Source organism: Eriocheir sinensis, chromosome 16 (assembly GCF_024679095.1).
Source record: "Eriocheir sinensis breed Jianghai 21 chromosome 16, ASM2467909v1, whole genome shotgun sequence".
Taxonomy (NCBI): Eukaryota; Metazoa; Arthropoda; class Malacostraca; order Decapoda; family Varunidae; genus Eriocheir; species Eriocheir sinensis.
In genome coordinates, this window is record NC_066524.1 from 12,730,674 (window position 1) to 12,738,173 (window position 7,500).

Consider the following 7,500-nt stretch of genomic DNA (forward strand, 5'->3'; position numbering starts at 1 on the left):
CTTTCTCTTTTCTTACAGTCCTTATCACGCCCTCCATCTATTTCATTTCTTGCCTCTCCCTCTATTCCTCAATCTCTTGTTTCACCTTTGTCATTTTCTCATTTTCTCTCTTCCTCCTTCGCTCATCCACCTTTCTTCTTCTCTTCCTTTACCTGCATCATTTTTCGTTCCCTTTTATCTTCCTTTCCTCATCCACCTCTCCTTCTAAATCTTTCTCCTTCCTTTCCTCCACCTTCCTCATTTTCTCATTACCTTTCCTCTTTCTCTCATTCACCTATCCTTCCACCTTTCTCCTTCCCTTCCTTCACCTGCCTCATTTTCTCATTTCCTTTCCTCTTCTTTCCTCATCCACCTTTCCTTCCTCTACCTTTATCCTTCCCTTCCTTTGCCTTTATTTTTTATCACTTCCTCTATCTATTTCATTTCTTTCATCTTACTTCCTTCCTCAATCTCTTTTCACCTGTATCACTTTCTCCTTCCCTCATCTACCTTCCCTTCCTTTACCTGCCTCTCACCTGCCCGGCTCATCACCTTGACTCATTTACTTTCCTTCCTGCTCGATATATTTATTTCCCGCGGACTAATGAAGAACAGGTGAGGCGCTGCATTAATGAGCGGCTAATTGGCAGGTGAGGGGAAAGGTGTATTCGCTGTGATTGCTGCCAGGTATTTTGTTACACACCTTTACCTTTTATGCTTTATATTACCTGCGATTCGTTTTATTAAAGATTGCAATCATATCCTGGATGTGTTTTGTGTGTGTGTGTGGGGGGGGGGGGGTAGGGGAAGAGTTCGTGTGTGTGTGAGGTGGTGGGGGCTCGTGTGTGTGTGTGTGTGTGTGTGTGTGTGTGTGTGTGTGTGTGTGTGTGTTGTTGATACCTCTTCCTCCTCCTCCTATTCCTCTTTTCTCATTTTCCTCCTTTCTCTCTCCTTCTTTTTCCTTCTATTCCTCTCTCCTCTTCTCTATTTCCTGCCCACATTCCTCTCTTCTTCCCCCTCTTATTCATCTCCTCTTCTTTTCCTCTTTTCTTCTTATTTTCTTCTTCCTTTTTTTTGGTTCTCTTCTTTTTAATCTTCCTGCTTTGATTATGTTCTTTTGTGCTCTGCTTCTCCTCATCTCTTCTTCCTGCCACTCCCTATCCTTCTCTTCCTCCTCCTCCTTCTCCTCCTTGCTCTTCTCTTCTTCTCTCTCCCTCCCTGCCACTCCCTGCCTCTCCCATCTTCTCCCTTCAATGCTCTTGTTTCATTTTGTTATGGTTTAAATTCTCTCTCTCTCTCTCTCTCTCTCTCTCTCTCTCTCTCTCTCTCTCTCTCTCTCTCGCTCTCGCTCTCTCTTCTCGTTTTATATTCACTTCAATCTTCTATTATTTTTTTACCTCTCGTTTTTTGGTCCGTCATGCAAGTTAATCACGTGTGTGTGGTAACGTGTTTCTTATGCCTCATTATGTATGTATGTGTGTTTATGTTAATGTGTGTGTGTGTGTGTGTGTGTGTGTGTGTGTGTGTGTGTGTATTAATATGTATGTATTAGGACATAAATCAGTACAACATGTCATTAAATTTTTATTATATGTAAATCAACACAAAATACAAGTACACGAAAATAACGAAAATAAGCAAACAAACATACAAACGAACTTAATGTGATATACTTTCACGCAAAAAAGAAAATAAATAAATACAAGGAAATCAACGTCAAAAGAATCTAATGTAAAAAAAAAAAAAACGTAATGTAACACACACACACACACACACACACACACACACACACACACACACACACACACACACACACACACACACACACACTTGACTCCCTCTCACTCCGCCGTGTTCGCGATGGAAGAAAATTGTAAATTGTCTCAAACATAAAACTTGATGAGGATAATTTGTTGCTTCTTCCTTGTGCCGCCGCCGCCGCCGCCGCCCTCTCCTTGGCGGCCGGAAGGAGAGAGGGAGGGAAGGGAGGGAGGGAGGGAGGGAGGTGTTGACGTGAGAGGATGTAGGAGAAAAAAAAGTTAGAAAAAAGTTGTATCATGTAACCAACAGTAGTATAGCAGAGTGAAGGAGAGGAAGAAGGTGAAAAGAAGAGAAGAAAAAGAAGACAAGAGGGAGTAGAAGAAAGAGAAAGAAGGATTGAGGGAGGGAGGTGAGGATGTAGGAGGAGGAAAAGTTAGAAAAAGTTGTATCATGTAACCAACAGTAGTATAACAGAGACTGAAGGAGAGGAAGAGGGTGAAAAAAAGAGAAGAAAAAGAAGACAAGAGGAAGTAGAAGAAAGAGAAAGAAGGATAAATGGAGGGAGAGGGAAGAGAGAGAGGGAGGGAGGTGTGGGCGTGAGAGGATGTAGAAGGAAAAGTTAGAAAGAGTTGTAGCAGAAAAGAAGAAAGAAAAAGAAGGATAGAGGGAGGAAGAGGGAAGAGAGAAAGGGAGGGCAGTGAGGAAGTAGGAGAAGGTAAAGTTAGAAAAGTATAGTATGAAGGAGAGGAAGAAAGTGCATGAAAAAAAGGAAGACAAGAGGTAGTAGAAGAAAAAGATAGAAGGATAGAGGGAGGGAGGGAAAGGTGTGAGGGAGGGAGGCAGGTGTGGACGTGAGAGGAAGCAGAAGGAGGAAAAAGTTGGAGAGAAAGGCATCACTTAACACCAAGAATAGTAGCAATGAAAAGAAGGAGGTTACAGGGGAGGAAAAGGAAGACAAGAGGCAGTAGAGAAGGAGAAAGAAGGACAGAGGGAGGGAAGGAGGGAAGAGAGAGGAAGCAGAAGGAGGAAAAAGTTGGAGAGAAAGCCATCACGGAACACCGAGAATAGTAGCAATGAAAAGGAGAAGAAGGAGGTTACAGGGGAGGAAAAGGAAGACAAGAGGCAGTAGAAGAAAGAGAAAGAAGGACAGAGGGAGGGAAGGAGGGAAGAGAGAGGATGTAGAAGGAGGAAAAAGTTGGAGAGAAAGGGATCACGTAACACCGACAATAGTAGCAATGAAAAGGAGAGGAAGAAGGAGGTTACAGGGGAGGAAAACGAAGACAAGAGGCAGTAGAAGAAAGGCAAGGGGATCACAGCACAGTTAAAAAGTAAAGGCATCAATCTCAACATCAATGGGAAGTAGGGAGATTGTAATTCACCTTTCCTAACATTATTTCCCCTTATATATCTTTCACTATTATCTCAACATTATCTCTAGTTATTATATTTTTACCTTACTTTTCCAGTGTCCAAACCCCTAACCTTGTTTCACGTTACTTCTCCTTTTTAACATTATTTCAAGTTACGTATGTTAAGTTTACTAAGAGAGTAGTATAAGACAGGAGAATAGAAGGTAAGACAGAGATAGGGTAGAAAATGAGACAGGAGACGGTAAGGGAGCCATATCATCTGTCAGAGAATCAATAGAAAGGAGATAGGAAACGTGAGTGTAGGAGGAGAGTAATATGAGGCAGGAATATAAAAAAAAGGATCGAAAAAGGAAAGGGATAGAAATGAAGACAGGAACAGGATATGAAAAAGACAAGGAAATGATAGGAAAGGAAACAGGACAAGAAAAGATTGGAAAGAAGACAGCGAAAGAATGTGAAAGAAGACAAGAAATTTATAGGAAACGAAACAGGACAATATTTAGAAAGAAGACAAGAAAAGATTGGAAAGAAGACAGCGAAAGAATGTGAAAGAAAAGAAGACAGGAGACAGTAAAAGAAAAACGGAGAGTAATATGAGGCAGGAAGATAAAAAAGGATCGAAAAAGGAAAGGGATAGAAATGAAGACAGGAACAGGATATGAAAAAGACAAGAAAATGATAGGAAAGGAAACAGGACAAGAAAAGGAAAGAAGACAAGAAGAGATTGGAAAGAAGACAACGAAAGAATGTGAAAGAAAAGAAGACAAGATACAGTAAAAGAAAAACAAAATACATCTCATCAGCCTCAGCATCAGTATGAAGAAGACAGATAGACGGAGTAGTAGAAGACAGAAGGATAAAAAAGAATACAGATAAAGAAGACAGGAGACAGCAAAAGAAGCGCAACATCATCTCATCACCTTCAGCATCAATGGGTGTAGAAGATAGGAAGTGAGTGTGTGAGTGAGTGTGTGAGTGGTCTGTCTGGCTGGGCGGTGGCTGGGTGGTGGCTGGCGGGCTGAGTGGGTGGTGGTGGAGGGTAGTGGTGGCGCAGGGCGTGTGTAGTGACAAGACAAGTGGACAGGGGAGGGCACTGAATGGCAGGACACACAGCAATAATGGTAAAGCTTCGCCCTGACGCCACTTCGAGCTAAGCTATGCCATTTATCATCTGACGGCGGCGGTGATGGCGGTGGTGGCGGTGGTGAGGTGTTGATGGGCCCGGTCGCTTGCTGGACACACACACACACACACACACACACACACACACACACATACACACACAATCTGGCATGCCGCACTACATATACATACATACATACATACATACACTGGGGAAGGCGTAACTGTGCGTGTGTGTGTGTGTGTGTGTGTGTGTGTGTGTGTGTGTGTGTCCAGTACACTCCGCGTGTTTAGTGGGAGGAGGTTGTGAGTGAGCTTGTTAATGGACGAAGAGGAGGAGGACTGAAGGATGATGGGCGTGAAAAAAGACTAGGATGTGAAAGAGGAGGAGAAGAGGAATGGCCTATGGGAGGAGGAGGAGGAGGAGAAGGAGGGCGTGTGCCGTGCGTGAGGAAGATTCTCCTCTGACATGAATTTATCAGTTTAGAAGGGCGGGCCTCCTCCTCCTCCTCCTCCTCCTCCTCCTCCTCCAACTCCTCCGCCTCCTCCTGAGCGCTCTAACACCAGTATCAACACCTCCAACACCACATCACTCAAAAGATAACACCATCACCACCACCACCACTTGGAAGAGGAAGGAGGAGGAGGAGGAGGAAGAAGAAGAGGAGGAGAGATGATGAGCCTCTGATGGCGCGTGACTGGCAACACTGTATGGAGGAGGAGGAGGAGGAGGAATGGCATGATGGAGGGAAGAAGAGATGACGAGATGGAAGAATTGAGGGAAGAAAGAGGAGGCGTGATGGATCGGAGGACGAGGGGAGAGAGGGAGAAGAGGAGGAAGAAAGGAAGGAAGGAAGGAAGGAAGGGGTGAGGGAAGGAAGGAAGGAAGAAGAGGAGGGAAGTAGACGCTAACAGAAGGAGGGAATAATGAATAAATGAAGGAAAGTAAAAAAAAAAAGAGAGAAAGAAGGAAGGAAGGTTATGGAGAAGGAGAGAAGATAGAAAGAGGAGGGGAAAAAAAGGTAAGAAATGAGAAAGGAAGAGAAGGAAATAAAATATGATAAAAGAAAAAAATAGGATAAGGGGATGGAGAAAAGGAGGGAAATAATAAGATAAAAAGGGGAGAGAAGAAAGATCATGAGATGGAGGAAAAAGGGAGAGAGAGGAGGAAGAAAGGAAAACAAAAACGAAGGAAAGAAAATAGGGAGATAACGAGAAAGAAAAAGGGAGGGAAGGAAAGAGTATCTGATGGAGAAGGGAGGAAGGAAAGACAGGAAGGGAAGGAGAGAGGGAGAGAGGGAGGGAGAGATGGAGGAAAGGCGGGAGGGACTTGATGGAGGGATGGAGGTAAATGAGGGTACTTTATCCCTGTCAACGAAGGCTTGGAACGAGGGGGAGGGGTGTAGGAAGGGGGGCGGGGTGTAGGTAGGGGGTGTAGGGTAAGTGTATAGGGAGGGTGAAAATCAGGGTGTAGATAGGATGGGGTGTAGAAAAGAGGAAGGGGTGATTGAAGGGGGAGGTGGAGAAGTGTGGTGGTGATGATGGTGGTGGTGGTGGTGGTGGTGGTGGTGCAGGTGAGGAGGGCAAGGTGTGGTTTTATACCTGTAAATTGAAGTGGTTTAGCGGCGAGAGGAAAAGGACAGATGAGAGAGAGAGAGAGAGAGAGAGAGAGAGAGAGAGAGAGAGACCAACCAACAAAAATGTATTGAATCAAGGAAATCCCCCAAAACCATAAAAAAAGAAAGAACAGACATAAATATAAGAAAGAAGATGACGAAGGAAAAAGAATAATAAGAGAAGAAGAAGAAGAAAAATAATAGGGAACATGCATTGGGCCGCCTCATCAAAGTGGAGGAGAAGGAGGAAGAAGAAAAAGAAGAAGGAGAAGCAGAAAGGTTAACATTACGCAGCCGAGCCTGTGAGAGTGTATGATTTAGGTCTTGTCATTTCCTCAACCATTTATTGTTACTAGTTGATACAAGGAAGGCACAATGGAGGAGGAGGAGGAGGAGGTGGTGGGTGGGTCGGACAGATGGTGGTGGAAAATGAAGGGAGGTAGATGGGGAAGGGGGAAGGGGGAAGAGGGACAAGGAAGATGATGGTGATGGTGGTGGGGGTGGTGATGGCGGTAATGGACTTTAATAGTGATGGTGGTTGTAATGGTGGTATGGTGTGTGGAGACCCAAATTATGGATGGCAGGTGAAAATTGATGGTGTGGATTTGATAGGATTGGAAGAGTGAGGTGGAGGAGCCGGTGACTCGCGGAAGAGGAGGAGGAGGAGGAGGGGGACGGATGTAGCCAGCAAGTGGATACGAAATGAAGCCATGTGTATGCGTGTGGAAAAAAAAGGTAATATGTGGATTGGTAGCCAGGTGTGGAATTCGTCATGAGTGGAGCTGTGGAGGGAGGGAGAGGAAATGATAGAGGGTGTTGAGTACGAATGGAGGAATGTGGAGTGAGGAATAGAAATGGTGAGTAAAAGTGGAGTGAACAGAAATGAAGAATGAAGGAAAAGGTGGAGGTTTAAGAGGAAGAAATGGAATGTGGAGTGAGAAATAAAGATAGTGGATATACGAGTGGAGTGAAAGAAGATGAATAATGAAGAAAAAGATGAGGGTCGAAGAGGAAGAAACGGAATGTGGAGTAATAAATAAAGATAGTGGAAACAAATAGATGGAATATAGATGAAGAATGAAGAAAAAGGTGGAGGTGAAAGAGGAAGAAGTGGAAGGGAAAAAATATATAGAAGATAGATTATACGAAGGTGTGTGTTTATATATATATGTGAATAACTTAAATACAGGTAAATGAGAACTCAGGCGTACTAGTAAAAGACCAGGTGTATGAATGGAACAAGGCGGAAGAATAAGAAATAAAACAAAAAGTGGACTCGAGCGGGTCATATCACGCGTGGAACTGAGAACAAGTGGAGAGGCGAAGCAAGAGAAGTGGAAGTCGGGAGTTCGTGAGGTCAGGGCGGGCGGAGAACCAGGCGGGGAACCAAATTAGAACCTTGGCGGGGCAGGAGGGAGAGGGTTGAAACTCCTTTGTGAAATACGGTGTTATAGTGAAGGCTGATGATGATGATGATGATGATGGTGATGGGTGGTAGGTAAGGTATGTAAAGGGGTGTGTGTGTGAATGTATGTGTGTATGTGTTTTAAATGACCAGGTGCAAAATTGTACTCCCATGGACAGGTGTGTGAATAATGTTTGGATTCGAGGTGTGTGTACGTGCAGGTGTGTGTGTTTGTGTGTGTGTGTGT